The sequence below is a fragment of the Misgurnus anguillicaudatus genome, chromosome 8, assembly GCF_027580225.2.
Source record: "Misgurnus anguillicaudatus chromosome 8, ASM2758022v2, whole genome shotgun sequence".
In the NCBI taxonomy this organism is placed as follows: domain Eukaryota; kingdom Metazoa; phylum Chordata; class Actinopteri; order Cypriniformes; family Cobitidae; genus Misgurnus; species Misgurnus anguillicaudatus.
In genome coordinates, this window is record NC_073344.2 from 42,986,259 (window position 1) to 42,999,860 (window position 13,602).

Consider the following 13,602-nt stretch of genomic DNA (forward strand, 5'->3'; position numbering starts at 1 on the left):
GTCACAGCGCCACCTAGTGGTCAGACTTATGTTTTACACGCCTATAACTTTGGCTCCCATTGACGTATTTTCACGGTACTTATTTCTTTGGAGTTCTGAAAAGTTGCCGAGTCCAACGATACCAAACATGCCAAAATTCGCCTTACGGTTAACCCTGCGCAGCAAAATAGCGCTTAAGAAACACGCGTGAATATCTCCGCGAACATTTTTCCGATCGACTCGAAAACACCATAGGAAGAAACTAACCTTACCTTCTGAACAAAAAGTTCTATTGGCATTATATTAAAATTTTCATCAGAAATGTCAGAAAATTGCAAAAAACGAAAAATTTCCTTCAAATTTTGTGTTTTTTACACATAAATGGTTGTAACTTCGTAACAAAAACATATTTTTTCACCAGATTTGATACGCTGATGCATGAGCACATTCTGAGGCTACACAAAAAAAAATTGTATGCTTGCACCACTAGATGGCCTTATAATTGAACAAAACCTTTGATAACAAGCCAGCCCTATGGTCATACAACTGTTTCTTCACTAAACTAAAGTGTATAGACATAAAACTAGCTAGATGTAACACAATCATGACCTGATGTTGCATGCACAATTTTGTCATTGCGCCACCTACTGGTTTTGAGAGAGAACATTTTTATTTTTGCCTAAAACTACTGCAACAACACATCTAAAACCATGAGTCATCATGGATTTTTCCTTTCATGGCTTTGACTATGATCACTGGTGGTTGCCAATTCACTCCCTAGCAAACATTGAGAATACCTTATTAACCGTTTTTGCAAAAGCTATATCTCTGCATCAGAACATCGTAGAGACACGGGCATGGTCTCTTTTGACTAATTAAACTTGTTATAACATGATGTGACCCATGTTTTGCCACTGCAAACACCACGCACATGTCCTTCAGTGCTCTAATGTTCCATGATTGTCAATAACAGAAGGACGATTGCAGTAGACAAGAACTTAGATTATTTTTGTTGATAACTTTTTTTTTTCATCTAAAATTATTAAGTCTACCTAGGTTCTTCAATCTGCTTATCCAATCTCAATTTTACATCCTTTTGTGCCCTTTTCGGCTTGACCCCGGCATTGCTGCTTGCAACCCGTGAGTCCTAGAAACTAAATTCTTGTTTCGTCTGAATCCTTTGCTCATGATGATTCAAATGCACACATTGATGCCATTTGTGTCATGCAAATCTTTCCGCCATTTTGAATTTTCCATAAAACCTACTTTTGCGAACTCCTCCTAGACCGTTTGTCCGATTTGCATGTCCTTTGGTATGTAGCATCTGGAGACACCCCACACAAAAAGTTATCAAAAGCTTTTTGATAGACCAATGCGTTCTCATATAAACTGACAACATATATGCCGGCGAGGACGCCAAAACGGACGTGAGGCTGTATCTTCGCAAAACTTTGGTGTATCGACACGAAACTTGGTATATGTCATTACAGTCATGGCCTGAGGGTGCCTGCAACGTTTCGTCACAGCGCCACCTAGTGGTCACGAGATTCGAAAAATGCCTATTTTTGCTTATAACTACTTCAAACTTGAGTCTAAAATCTTGAAGGGGGTCTTGTTTGATTCCTTGAGGCATGCCGAGTCAAACGATACCAAACGGTTTTCGGTCGGCCATTTTGGGTGTCGGCCATTTTGAATTTTCTCATGAAGTTCAATATTTCACAAACAGAATGGCATATTGCTACGAAATTTGGCATGGTTCATCGGTGACATGTTCTGAGCGCACCTATAAATCTTTAGGACGGCGCCACCTAGTGGTCAGGATATGTAAATAAATTGTTTAAAATCTTTATATCATTTGATTAAATTGCCACTATGACATAAGACTTCACTCTATTGATTCCTTGGCTCATGTTGAGTCCGACTGTACCAAATATGTCTGAGTCAAACCTACTTCCTGTCAGCCATTTTGAATTATATTGAACACCTACTTTTTTGAACTCCTCCTAGAGCGCTCGAGTGATTGGCTTGATTTTTGGTACGCATCATCTAGAGACACTCCAGACAAAAAGTTATCAAAAGCTTTTCGGTAGACCTATCCGTTGTCGTATAACGCATCAAAGAATGCGAGGGCGACAACGCCAAAATGTGTTTGAGCCTGTATCTTCGCAAAACTTTTGCGTATTAATATGAGACTTGGTATATGTCATAACAGTGATGTCCTGAGGGTGCATGCACCGTTTCGTCACACTGCCCCCTACTGGTCACGAAATATAAAAAATGTCTATTTTTGCTTATAACTACTGCAAACTTGAATGTAAAATTATGAGACTGGTCTTGTTAGATTTCGTGAGGCATGCCGAGTCAAACGATACCAAATGGTTTTTGGTCGGCCATTTTGTGTGTCGGCCATTTTGAATTTTTCTTTAAGTTTAAGTATTTCAGAAACGCAATTGCGTATTGTTATGAAACTTGGTATGGTTCATCAGCAACATGTTCTGGGAGGACTTGTAAACTTTCCGGTGCCCCCTAGTGGTCAAGAGATTTGAAGCTATATCTCTGCATCTCTTTATCGTATTTACACCAAATTTGGTGGGTGTCATCACAATCAAGACCTGAGTCACAATTTATTTTTTGGTCAGTGCCCCCTAGTGGTCAAGTCATTTAAGGCTATATCTCTGCATCTCTTTATTGTATTTACACCAAATTTGGTGGGTGTCATCACAATCAAGACCTGAGTCACAATTAATTTTTTGGTCAGTGCCCCCTAGTGGTCAAGTTATTTAAGGCTATATCTCTGCATCTCTTTATTGTATTTACACCAAATTTGGTGGGTGTCATCACAATCAAGACCTGAGTCACAATTTATTTTTTGGTCAGTGCCCCCTAGTGGTCAAGTCATTTAAGGCTATATCTCAGTTTCGCCTTATTGTATTTACACTAAATTTGGTATGTGTCATCACAGTTATGATCTGAGGCACCATCTATTCTTTTGGCACAGTGCCACCTAGTGGTCTCAAGATAGGAAAAAAAAAGCTTTTTTTCATAAAACTAATGCAAACTTAGATGTTAAATCATGGCAGTCATCACGTATGAATCATTTTTTGCCATGTTCGGCTTGACCCCGGTATCGCTGCTTGCAGCTATATTTATTAGTTATTCTTCTTCCGCCATTGCGGTCTATGGCAGCCCATAGAACCGTACATAGGAAAGTTATGAAATTTGGCACACTGATAAAGGACAGTCCAATGTGTCCCCACAGCAAATTTGGAGTCTCTATCTCTAACCCGCTAGCGCCACCAACAGTCCAAAGTTGAACGTATGTTTTTGCTTATAACTTCTGATCCGTAAGTCCCAGAAACAAAATTCTTACTTCCTCTGATTCCTTGGCTCAAGACGATTCCATTGGACCCTATGTCGTTATTTTCCGTCATGAAAATTTGTCCGCCATTTTGAATTATTCGTAAAACCTACTTTTTCGAACTCCTCCTAGAGCTTTTGTCCGATTGCCACGAAAATTTGTATGTATCATCTAGAGACACTCATGGCAAAAAGTTATCAAAAGAATTTTGATACAGCAATCCGTTGTCGTATAGCACCATAACGAATTTTACGCAGAGCTCAAAAAAACAGGTTTTAGGCTGTATCTTCGTCAAACTTAGGACTATTGACACGACACTTGGTACTTGTGATGCCAGTCAGGAACTGAGGGTACATGCACAGTTTCGTTGCAGCGCCACCTAGTGGCCAGAGAAATGTTTTATACACCTATAACTTTGGCTCCGACGTATAACTTTGGCTCCGACGTATTTTCACGGGACTTGTTTCTTTGGAGTTCTGAATAGTTGCCGAGTCCAACGATACCAAACATGCCAGAATTCGCCTTACGGTTAACCCTGTGCAGCAAAATAGCGCTTAAAAAACACGCGTGAATATCTCCGCGAGCGTTTTTCCGATCGACTCGAAAACACCATAGGAAGAAACAGACCTTACCTTCTGAACAAAAAGTTATATTGGCGTTATATTAAAAATTTCATCAGAAATGGCCGAAAATTGCAAAAAACTAAAAATTACCTTACAATTTTGTGTTTTTTACACATAAATGGTTGTAACTTTGTAACGAAAATATATTTTTTCACCAGATTTGATATGCTGATGCATGAGCACATTCTGAGGCTACAAAAAAAAATGTATGCTTGCACCACTAGATGGCCTTATAATTGAACAAAACCTTTAATAACAAGCCAGCACTATGGTCATACAACTGTTTCTTCACTAAACTAAAGTGTATAGACATAAAACTAGCTAGATATAACACAATCATGACCTGATGTTGCATGCACAATTTTGTCATTGTGCCACCTACTGGTTTTGAGATAGAAATATGGTATTTTTGCCTAAAACTACTGCAACAACACATCTAAAACCATGAGTCATTATGGATTATTCCTTTCATGGCTTTGACTATAATCACTGGTGGTTGCCAATTCACTCCTTAGCAACCATTGAGAATATCTTATCAACCGTTTTTGCAAAAGCTATATCTCTGCATCAGAACATCGTAGAGACACGGGGATGGTCTCTTTTGACTAATTTAACTTGTGAGTGGTGTTTGCAGTGGCAAAACATGGGTCACATCATGTCACAACATGTCCTTCAGTGCTCTAATGTTCCATGATTGTCAATAACAGAAGGACGATTGCAGTAGACAAGAACATAGATCATTTTTGTTGATAACTTTTTGTTTTTTCATCTAAAATTATTAGGTTTACCTAGGTTCTTCAATCTGCTTATCCAATCTCAATTTTGCATCCTTTTGTGCCCTTTTCGGCTTGACCCCGGCATTGCTGCTTGCAGCTATATTTATTATTAGGGGTCAAGCCCCGAAGGGGCGTAGAACCCTATTGTTATTGTTAGTTTTCTTATTATTATTATTTTTCTTCCTCGTTCTTCCGCCGAAATTCAATGGCAGCCCATAGAACCGTACATAGGAAAGTTATGAAATTTGGCACACATGTAGAGGACAGTCTCAGAAGTTACTATAGCAACATTGGTGTGTCTGACTCAAACCCTCTAGCGCCACCAACAGTCCAAAAATCCACTAATGTTCATGCTCACAACTTCTGACCCGTGAGACCTAGAAACTAAATTCTTGTTTCCTCTGAATCCTTGGCTCATGATGATTCAATTGCACACATTGATGTCATTTGTGTCATGCACATCTTTCCGCCATTTTGAATTTTTCGTAAAACCTACTTTTTCCAACTCCTCCTAGACCGTTTGTCCGATTTGCATGTCCTTTGGTATGTAGCATCTAGAGACACCCAAGACAAAAAGTTATCAAAAGCTTTTTGATAGACCAATGCGTTCTCATATAAATTGACAACATATATGGCGGCGAGCACGCCAAAACAGACGTGAGGCCGTATCTTCGCAAAACTTTTGTGTATCGACACAAAACTTGGTATATGTCATAACAGTCATGACCTGAGGGTGCCTGCAACGTTTCGTCACAGCGCCACCTAGTGGTCACGAGATTCGAAAAATGCCTATTTTCGCTTACAACTACTTCAAACTTGAGTCTAAAATCATGAAGGAGGTCTTGTTAGATTCCTTGAGGCATGCCGAGTCAAACGATACCAAACCGTTTTCGGTCGGCCATTTTGGGTGTCGGCCATTTTGAATTTTCTCATTAAGTTCAGTATTTCACAAACGAATGGCGTATCGCTACGAAATTTGGCATGGTTCATCGGTGACATGTTCTGAGCGCACCTATAAATCTTTAGGACGGCGCCACCTAGTGGTCAGGATATGTAAATAAATTGTTTAAAATCTTTATATCATTTGATTAAATTGCCACTATGACATAAGACTTCACTCTATTGATTCCTTGGCTCATGCTGAGTCCGACGGTATCAAATATGTCTGAGTCAAACCTACTTCCTGTCGGCCATTTTGAATTATATTGAACACCTACTTTTTCGAACTCCTCCTAGAGCGCTCGTGTGATTGGCTTGATTTTTGGTATGCATCATCTAGAGACACTCTAGACAAAAAGTTATCAAAAGATTTTCGGTAGACCTATCCGTTGTCGTATAACGCATCAAAGAATGCGAGGGCGAGCACGCCAAAATGTGTTTGAGCCTGTATCTTCGCAAAACTTTTGCGTATTAATATGAGACTTGGTATATGTCATAACAGTGATGACCTGAGGGTGCATGCACCATTTCGTCACACTGCCCCCTACTGGTCACGAGATATAAAAAAATTCTATTTTTGCTTATAACTACTGCAAATTTGAATGTAAAATTATGAGACTGGTCTTCTTAGATTTCGTGAGGCATGCCGAGTCAAACGACACCAACTGGTTTTTGGTCGGCCATTTTGTGTGTCGGCCATTTTGATTTTTTCTTTAAGTTCAAGTATTTCAGAAACGCAATTGCGTATTGTTATGAAACTTGGTATGGTTCATCAGCAACATGTTCTGGGAGGACTTGTAAACTTTTCGGCGCCCCCTAGTGGTCAAGAGATTTGAAGCTATATCTCTGTGTCTCTTTATCGTATTTAAACCAAATTTGGTGGGTGTCATCAAAATCAAGACCTGAGTCACAATCTATTGTTTTGGACAGTGCCCCCTAGTGGTCAAGTCATTTAAGGCTATATCTCCGTATCGCTTTATTGTATTTACACTAAATTTGGTATGTGTCATCACAGTCATGACCTGAGGCATCATCTATTGTTTCGGCACAGCGCCACCTAGTGGTCTCAAGATACAAAAAAATTGCACTTTTTTCCCTAAAACTAATGCAAACTTAGATCTTAAATTATGACAGTCATCACGTTTGAATAATTTTTTGCCATGTTTGGCTTGACCCCGGTATCGCTGCTTGCAGCTATATTTAGGGGTCAAGCCCCGAAGGGGCGTAGAACCCTATTGTATTTGTTAGTTTTTAGGGGTCAAGCCCCGAAGGGGCGAAGACCCCTATTGTATTTGTTAGTTTTCTTTTTAGGGGTCAAGCCCCGAAGGGGCGAAGACCCCTATTGTATTTGTTAGTTTTCTTTTTACAATTATTATTAGTTATTCTTCTTCCGCCATTGCGGTCTATGGCAGCCCATAGAACCGTACGTAGGAAAGTTATGAAATTTGGCACACTGATAAAGGACACTCCAGTGTGTCCCCACAGCAAATTTGGAGTCTCTATGTCTAACCCGCTAGCGCCACCAACAGTCCAAAGTTGCACTTATGTTTTTGCTTATAACTTCTGGTCCGTATGTCCTAGAAAGACAATTCTCGTTTCCTCTGATTCCTTGGCTCAAGACGATTCGAAAGGACCCTATGACGTCATTTTCCGTTATGAAAATTTTTCCACTATTTTGAATTATTCGTAAAACCTACTTTTTCGAACTCGTCCTAGAGCTTTTGTCCGATTGCCACGAAAATTGGTATGCAGCATCTAGAGACACTCAAGGCAAAAAGTTATTAAAAGAATTGTGATAAACCAATCCGTTGTCGTATAGCGCGTCAACGAATTTTACGTAGAGCGCAAAAAAACAGATTTTAGGCTGTATCTTCGCCAATCTTAGAACTATAGACACGAAACTTGGTACTTGAGATGCCAGTCAGGAACGGGGGGTGCATGCACAGTTTCGTCGCAGCGCCACCTAGTGGCCAGACGAATGTTTTATACGCCTATAACTTTAGCTGTGATCGTTGTATTTTCACGGGACTTGTTTCCTTGAAGTCCTGAATAGTTGCCGAGTCCAACGATACCAAACATGCCAGATTTTGCTTTACGGTTAACCCTGCGCAGCAAAAACAGCACTTAAAAAACACACGCAAATATCTCCGCGAGCGTTTTTCCGATCGACTCGAAAACACCATAGGAAGAAACTAACCTTACCTTCTGAACAAAAAGTTCTATTGGCGTTATATTAAAATTTTCATCAGAAATGGCCGAAAATTGCAAAAAACGAAAAATTACCTTCAAATTTTGTGTTTTTTACACATAAATGGTTGTAACTTTGTAACGAAAATATATTTTTTCACCAGATTTGATACGCTGATGCATGAGCACATTCTGAGGCCACACAAAAAATATTGTATGCTTGCACCACTAGATGGCCTTATAATTGAACAAAACCTTTGATAACAAGCCAGCCCTATGGTCATACAACTGTTTCTTAACTAAACTAAAGTGTATAGTCATAAAACTAGCTAGATGTAACACAATCATGACCTGATGTTGCATGCACAATTTTGTCATTGCGCCACCTACTGGTTTTGAGATGGAATATGGTATTTTTGCCTAAAACTACTGCAACAACACATCTAAAACCATGAGTCATCATGGATTATTCCTTTCAAGGATTGAACTATAATCACTGGTGGTTGCCAATTCACTCCCTAGCAACCATTGAGAATACCTTATTAACCATTTTTGCAAAAGCTATATCTCTGCATCAGAACATCGTAGAGAGATGGGGATGGTCTCTTTTCACTCATTTAAGTTGTTGTAACATGTTGTGACACGTTTTGTCACTGCAAACACCACTCACATGTCCTTCAGTGCTCTAATGTTCCATGATTGTCAATAACAGAAGGACGATTGCAGTAGACAAGAACTTAGATTATTTTTGTTGATAACTTTTTTGTTTTTTCATCTAAAATTATTAGGTTTACCTAGGTTCTTCAATCTGCTTATCCAAACTCAACTTTACTTCATTCTGTGCCCTTTTTGGCTTGACCCCGGTATCGCTGCTTGCAGCTATATTTATTATTAGTTATTCTTCTTCCGCCATTGCGGTCTATGGCAGCCCATAGAACCGTACGTAGGAAAGTTATGAAATTTTGCACACTGATAAAGGACAGTACAATGTGTCCCCACAGCAAATTTGGAGTCTCTATGTCTAACCCGCTAGCGCCACCAACAGTCCAAAGTTGCACTTATGTTTTTGCTTATAACTTCTGACCCGTAAGTCCTAGAATCGAAATTCTTGTTTACTCTGATTCCTTGGCTCAAGACGATTCGAATGGACCCTATGTCGTCATTTTCCGTCATGAAAAAATTTCCGCCATTTTGAATTATTCGTGAAACCTACTTTTGCGAACTCGTCCTAGAGCTTTTGCCCGATTGCCACGAAAATTGGTATGTATCATCTTGAGACAGTCATGGCAAAAAGTTATCAAAAGAATTTCGATACAGCAATCCGTTGTCGTATACCACCTTAACGAAGTTTACGTAGAGCGCAAAAAACAGATTTTAGGCTGTATCTTCGTCAAACTTAGGCCTATTGACACGACACTTGGTACTTGTGATGCCAGTCAGGAACTGAGGGTGCATGCACAGTTTCGTCGCAGCGCCACCTAGTGGCCAGACTTATGCTTTACATGCCTATAACTTTGGCTCTGATCGATGTTTTTTCACGGGACTTGTTTCTTTGGAGCTCTGAATAGTTGCCGAGTCCAACGATACCAAACATGCCAGATTTCGCCTTACGGTTAACCATTTGCGGCAAAACAGCACTTAAAAAACACGCGTGAATACCTCCGCGGGCGTTTTTCCGATCGACTCGAAAACACCATAGGAAGAAACTAACCTTACCTTCTGAACAAAAAGTTCTATTGGCATTATATTAAAATTTTCATCAGAAATGTCAGAAAATTGCAAAAAACGAAAAATTACCTTCAAATTTTGTGTTTTTTACACATAAATGGTTGTAACTTCGTAACAAAAAGAGATTTTTTCACCAGATTTGATACGCTGATGCATGAGCACATTCTGAGGCTACACAAAAAAAATTGCTTGCTTGCACCACTAGTTGGTGTTATAATTGAACAAAACCTGTGATATCAAGCCAGCCCTATGGTCATACAACTGTTTCTTCACTAAACTAAAGTGTATAGTCATAAAACTAGCTCGATGTAACGTAATCATGACCTGAAATTGCATGCACAATTTTGTCACAGCGCCACCTAGTGGTTTTGAGATAGAAAATGGTAATTTTTGCCTAAAACTACTGCAACAAACACATCTAAAACCATAAATCATCATGGATTATTCATTTCATGGCTTGGATTATAATCACTGGTGGATGTCAATTTACTCCCTAGCAACCATTGAGAATACCTTTTTAACCGTTTTTGCAAAAGCTATATCTCTGCATCAGCAAATCGGAGAGACATTGGGATGGTCTCTTTTGACTAATTAAACTTGTTATAACATGATGTGATCCATGTTTTGCCACTGCAAACACCACTCACATGTCCTTCAGTGCTCTAATGTTCCATGATTGTCAATAACAGAAGGACGATTGCAGTAGACAAGAACTTAGATTATTTTTGTTGATAACTTTTTTGTTTTTCATCTAAAATGATTAGGTTTACCTAGGTTCTTCAATCTACTTATCCAATCTCTATTTTACATCCTTTTGTGCCCTTTTCGGCTTGACCCCGGCATTGCTGCTTGCAGCTATATTCTTATTATTAGGGGTCAAGCCCCGAAGGGGCGTAGAACCCTATTGTTATTGTTAGTTTTCTTTTTATAATAATTATTATTAGGGGTCAAGCCCCGAAGGGGCGTAGAACCCTATTGTTATTGTTAGTTTTCTTCTTCTTATTATTATTATTATTATTATTATTCTACCTCGTTCTTCCACCCAAAAGTCAATGGCAGCCCATAGAACCGTACATAGGAAAGTTATGAAATTTGGCACACATGTAAAGGACAGTCTCAGAAGTTACTATAGCAACATTGGTGTGTCTGACTCAAACCCTCTAGCGCCACCAACAGTCCAAAAATCCACTTATGTTCATGCTCATAACTTCTGACCCGTGAGTCCTAGAAACTAAATTCTTGTTTCCTCTGAATCCTTTGCTCATGATGATTCAATTGCACATGTTGATGTCATTAGTGTCATGCACATCTTTCCGCCATTTTGAATTTTCCGTAAAACCTACTTTTTCGAACTCCTCCTAGACCGTTTGTCCGATTTTCATGTCCTTTGGTATGTAGCATCTAGAGGCACCCCAGACAAAAAGTTATCAAAAGCTTTTTGATAGACCAATGCGTTCTCGTACAAATTGCCAACATATATGGCGGCGAGCACGCCAAAACGGACGTGAGGCCGTATCTTCGCAAAACTTTATTGTATCGACACGAAACTTGGTATATGTCATTACAGTCATGACCTGAGGGTGCCTGCAACGTTTCGTCACAGCGCCACCTAGTGGTCACAAGATTCGAAATATGCCTATTTTCGCCAATAACTACTTCAAAGTTGAGTCTAAAATCATGAAGTTGGTCTTGTTAGATTCCTTGAGGCATGCCGAGTCAAACGATACCAAACGGTTTTCGGTCGGCCATTTTGGGTGTCGGCCATTTTGAATTTTCTCATTAAGTTCAGTATTTCACAAACAGAATGGCGTATCGCTACGAAATTTGGCATGGTTCATCAGTGACATGTTCTGAGCGCACCTATAAATCTTTAGGACGGCGCCACCTAGTGGTCAGGATATGTAAATAAATTGTTTAAAATCTTTATATCATTTGATTAAATTGCCACTATGACATAAGACTTCACTCTATTGATTCCTTGGCTCATGCTGAGTCCGACTGTACCAAATATGTCTGAGTCAAACCTACTTCCTGTCGGCCATTTTGAATTATATTGAACACCTACTTTTTCGAACTCCTCCTAGAGCGCTCGTGTGATTGGCTAGATTTTTGGTATGCATCATCTAGAGACACTCTAGACAAAAAGTTATCAAAAGCTTTTCGGTAGACCTATTTGTTGTCTTATAACGCATCAAAGAATGTGAGGGCGAGCACGCCAAAATGTGTTTGAGCCTGTATCTTCGCAAAACTTTTGTGTATTAATATGAGACTTGGTATATGTCATAACAGTGATGACCTGAGGGTGCATGCACCATTTCGTCACACTGCCCCCTACTGGTCACGAGATATAAAAAATGTCTATTTTTGCTTATAACTACTGCAAACTTGAATGTAAAATTATGATAGTGGTCTTGTTAGATTTCGTGAGGCATGCCGAGTCAAACGATACCAAATGGTTTTTGGTCGGCCATTTTGTGTGTCGGCCATTTTGAATTTTTCTTTAAGTTCAAGTATTTCAGAAACGCAATTACGTATTGTTATGAAACTTGGTATGGTTCATCAGCAACATGTTCTGGGAGGACTTGTAAACTTTCCGGTGCCCCCTAGTGGTCAAGAGATTTGAAGCTATATCTCTGCATCTCTTTATCGTATTTACACCAAATTTGGTGGGTGTCATCACAATCAAGACCTGAGTCACAATTTATTTTTTGGTCAGTGCCCCCTAGTGGTCAAGTTATTTAAGGCTATATCTCTGCATCTCTTTATTGTATTTACACCAAATTTGGTGGGTGTCATCACAATCAAGACCTGAGTCACAATTTATTTTTTGGTCAGTGCCCCCTAGTGGTCAAGTCATTTAAGGCTATATCTCTGCATCTCTTTATTGTATTTACACCAAATTTGGTGGGTGTCATCACAATCAAGACCTGAGTCACAATTTATTTTTTGGTCAGTGCCCCCTAGTGGTCAAGTCATTTAAGGCTATATCTCTGCATCTCTTTATTGTATTTACACCAAATTTGGTGGGTGTCATCACAATCAAGACCTGAGTCACAATTTATTATTTGGTCAGTGCCCCCTAGTGGTCAAGTCATTTAAGGCTATATCTCCGTATCGCTTTATTGTATTTACACCATATTTGGTGGGTGTCATCACAATCAAGACCCGAGTCACAATTTATTGTTTGGTCAGTGCCCCCTAGTGGTCAAGTCATTTAAGGCTATATCTCCGTATCGCTTTATTGTATTTACACTAAATTTGGTATGTGTCATCACAGTCATGACCTGAGGCACCATCTATTGTTTCGGCAAAGCGCCACCTAGTGGTCTCAAGATACAAAAAATTGCTATTTTTTCATAAAACTAATGCAAACTTAGATCTTAAATTATGACAGTCATCACGTATGAATCGATTTTGGCCATGTTCGGCTTGACCCCGGTATCGCTGCTTGCAGCTATATTTATTATTAGTTATTCTTCTTCTTCCGCCATTGCGGTCTATGGCAGCCCATAGAACCGTACGTAGGAAAGTTATGAAATTTGGCACACTGATAAAGGACAGTCCAATGTGTCCCCACAGCAAATTTGGAGTCTCTATGTCTAACCCACTAGCGCCACCAACAGTCCAAAGTTGCACTTATGTTTTTGCTTATAACTTCTGATCCGTAAGCCCTAGAAACAAAATTATTGCTTCCTCTGATTCCTTGGCTCAATAAGATTCGATTGGACCCTATGGCGTCTTTTTTCAACATGAAAATTTTCCGCCATTTTGAATTATTCGTAAAACCTACTTTTTCGAACTCGTCCTAGAGCTTTTGTCCAATTGCCACGAAAATTGGTATGTATCATCTTGAGACACTTAAGGCAAAAAGTTATCAAAAGAATTTCGATACACCAATCCGTTGTCGTATACCGCCTTAACGAATTTTACGTAGAGCGCAAAAAAACAGATTTTAGGCTGTATCTTCGTCAAACGTAGGCCTATTGACACGACACTTGGTACTTGAGATGCC